Source organism: Dendrobates tinctorius, unplaced genomic scaffold (genome assembly GCF_039654945.1).
Source record: "Dendrobates tinctorius isolate UK_male_01 unplaced genomic scaffold, ASM3965494v1 ptg000095l, whole genome shotgun sequence".
NCBI classification, from domain to species: domain Eukaryota; kingdom Metazoa; phylum Chordata; class Amphibia; order Anura; family Dendrobatidae; genus Dendrobates; species Dendrobates tinctorius.
This window is the reverse complement of record NW_027361763.1, coordinates 10,523,318-10,527,349: the sequence shown is the minus strand read 5'-3', so window position 1 is coordinate 10,527,349 and position 4,032 is coordinate 10,523,318.

Sequence of the window (4,032 nt, the reverse complement as noted above, 5' to 3'; positions counted from 1 at the left end):
GAAGCCCTTGGGGGTTCAAAGTGCTCACCTCACATCTAGATAAGTTCCTTAGGGGGTCTAGTTTTCAAAATGGGGTCATTTGTGGGGAGTTTCCACTGTTTAGGTACATTAGGGGCTCTCCAAAGGCAACATGACACCCGCAGACCATTCCATCAAAGTCAGCATTCCAAAACGTCACTACTTCCCTTCCGAGCCCTGACGTGTGTCCATACAGTAGTTTTCTCCCACATATGGGGTGTCAGCTTACTCAGGACAAATTGGACAACAACTTTTGGGGTTCAATTTCTAAAGGTTACCCTTGGGAAAATAAAAAAATTGGGGAATAATTGATCATGTTTGTGGAAAAAATACGATTTTTTTATTTTCATGCCCTGGCATTATAAACTTCTGTGAAGCCCTTGGGGGTTCAAAGTGCTCAACTCACATCTAGATAAGTTCCTTAGGGGGTCTAGTTTTCAAAATGGGGTCATTTGTGGGGAGTTTCCACTGTTTAGGTATATTAGGGGCTCTCCAAAGGCAACATGACACCCGCAGACCATTCCATCAATGTCTGCATTCCAAAATGTCACTACTTCCCTTCCGATCCCCGACGTGTGCCCATACAGTAGTTTTCTCCCACATATGGGGTATCAGCATACTCAGGACAAATTGGACAACAACTTTTGGGGTCCAATTTCTCCTTTTACCCTTGGGAAAATAAAAAAATGGTGACTAAAAGATCATGTTTGTGGAAAAAATACGAATTTTTTATTTTCACGCCCGGGAGTTATAAACTTCTGTGAAGCACTGGGGGGTTCAAAGTGCTCACCACACATCTAGATAAGTTCCTTGGGGGGTCTAGTTTCCAAAATGGTGTCATTTGTTGGGGGTTTCCACTGTTTAGGTACATCAGGGGTTTTCCAATCGCGACATGGTGTCCGATCTCAATTCCAGCCAAAAACGTCAAATGGCGCTGCTTCCCTTCCGAGCTCTGCCATGCACCCAAATAGTGGTTTACCCCCACATGTGGGGTATCAGCGTACTCAGGACAAATTGCACAATAACTTTTAGGGTGCTGTTACCCTTGGAAAAATAGGAATTGAGGGTGAAAAGATAATTTTTGTGGAAAAAATATGATTATTTAATTGTACGGCTTTATGTTATAAACTTCTGTGAAGCCCTTGGGGGTTCAAAGTTCTCACCACACATCTAGATAAGTTCCTTAGGGGGTCTAGTTTCCAAAATGGTGTCATTTGTGGGGGGTTTCCACTGTTTAGGTACATCAGGGGTTTTCCAATCGCGACATGGTGTCCGATCTCAATTCCAGCCAAAAACGTCAAATGGCGCTGCTTCCCTTCCGAGCTCTGCCATGCGCCCAAATAGTGGTTTACCCCCACATGTGGTTTATTAGCATACTCAGGACAAATTGCACAATAACTTTTAGGGTCCTGTTACCCTTGGGAAAATAAAAATTGGGGTGAAAAGATCATTTTTGTGGAAAAAATATGATTTTTTAATTGTACCGCTGTACGTTATAAACTTCTGTAAAGCCCTTGTGGGTTCAAAGTTCTCACCACATATCTAGATAAGTTCCTTGGGGGGTCTAGTTTCCAAAATGGGGTCATTTGTAGGGGGGTTTCCACTGTTTAGGTACATCAGGGACTCTCCAAACGTGACATGGCGTCCGATCTGAATTCCAGCCAATTTTGCATTGAAAAAGTCAAACGGCGCTCCTTCCATTCTGAGCTCTGCCATGCGCCGAAACAGTCGTTCCCCCCCACAAATCAGGTATCAGCGTACTCAGGATAAGTTGCACAATAACTTTTGCAGTCCAATTTCTCCTGTTACCCTTGGTAAAATAAAAAAATTGAACCTGAAGTATTTTTTTTGTGAAAAAAAGTTAGATGTTCATTTTTTTTAAATATTCAAAAAAGTTCCTGTGACGCACCTAAAGGGTTAATAAACTTCTTGAATGTGGTTTTGAGCACCTTACGGGGTGCAGTTTTTAGAATGGTGTCACTTTTGGGTATTTTCTATCATATAGACCCCTCAAAGTGGCTTCAAATGTGATGTGGTCCTAAAAATAAAATGGTGTTGTAAAAATGAGAAATCGCTGGTCAACTTTTAACCCTTATAACTTCCTAACAAAAAAAAATTTTGGTTCCAAAATTGTGCTGATGTAAAGTAAACATGTGGGAAATGTTAGTTATCAAGTTTTTTGTGTGCTGTATCTCTGTGATTTAAGGGCATAAAAATTCAAAGTTGGAAAATTGCGAAATTTTCAAAATTTTTGCCAAATTTCCATTTTTTTCACAAATAAACGCAAGTTATTTGAATGAAATTTTACCACTAACATGAAGTACAATATGTCACGAGAAAACAATGTCAGAATCACCGGGATCCATAGAAGCGTTCCAGAGTTATGACCTCATAAAGGTACAGTGGTCAGAATTGTAAAAATTGGCCCGGTCATGAACGTGCAAACCACCCTTGGGGGTGAAGGGGTTAAGCAGACTAAGAAATTAAGTAAAAATCCCAGAAAAAAATGCAAAAGAAAGCAAACAAACTTAGCATGTATGCCAAAATAATATCAATAAAAATGTCATCTCAGTATGCAAAAATCCAACCCTGACACAGACAAATGGAAAAATTCTCCGAAAATAGTGACACAAACCAAACATTTATTATTATTATTTTTTTACAGAATTATTTTTGACCACTAAAATATAAAATACCTCCTTTGTAAGTTTGGTATTGTACCGAGTTGAAGAATCGAACTTCCAGATCACTTTAACTACATAATGAATACTCTAAAAACAAGCCCTCCAAAAAACAATGGAGGCATTTCATTTTTCCTGATTTCTCTACATTACGTGACTTAAGGAATTGTGTAATTTGAAGTTACGACTTTTCACATAGAAAACAAGCCGTTGTAGGTTATATAAGTAGGCAAATATGAAATAAAAGGTCACAGCTCTTGGAAGAAGAAAAGGAAAACATTAAAGTGTAAAAATGAAAAAATGACCAGTTATGAAGGGGTTAACCAGTGCAGGGTCATCCATATCCAGTTGTAGCTCTGGTCCTTGGGTCATCTCTTTCTGTGGTTTAGCTTTGGCCACTATTTCAGGATTCTGGAAAATAACTGACTCCTTTGATTGTAGCATTGCTGGATCCATGGTTTCTATCAGGTAAATCCAAGGTCAGCAACAGAGATCAGGATATAAATCAGAGCACAGAGCAAAGACACACCAATTGAGCAAGGCTACAGTTGGTAAAGGTCTAACAATTGTCAGAGATCTAAATAGCCCTGTAATCAATCAGAATAGCTGACACCTGGAGGAGATCCCACAGACCCAGCCAGATGGCTGAGCTGTCAATAATAGGGATGAGCGAACATGCTCGATGATACTCAGATATCACTCGAGTATCTGGGTGCTCGGATGTGCTTGTTACTCAATAAGTATTGTCTGGTGCTCAGATTTAATGCTTGAATCTCTACCTCGCATGTTTGGCGCCTGTTACACAGCAAATAAGCATGCTGGCGTTGCCTTCTGACAGGGGGGTCACAACAGACATGTGCTTTCTCCCGTCAACAGAGAATGCAGACAGGCTCACTCAGATAAAAATAAAGAAAAACTGGATTAGCCACCACTCTTCCACACCACCAGTTGACAGCAACATACAGTGTTTTTACATCTTATTATCCATTGAGGCCCTCCAGTTGTTGCCTTGAAGTGTGTGGATGACCCTGCTTGTAATTTTTGGCAGGCTTTGCACTGTGCGCAGAGCTTTTATGAGTGTAGGAGTACCACAACTACATTTTGTTCACAATATTTGAATGAGGCACTACCTTTGCTGCCTTGAAGGGTCTATGGATGACCCTGCTTGCAATTTTTGGCAGGCTTTGCAATTAGTGCAGAGCCTTTATGAATCTAGGAGAACCACAATATGACAATTTGAGCAGAATGTTTATGAGGCCCTCCTTTATGTCTAATACAGGATGTATCTCAGTCCCAATGAGTCCCTAATTTTGACACCATTGTTGTCAGCAGC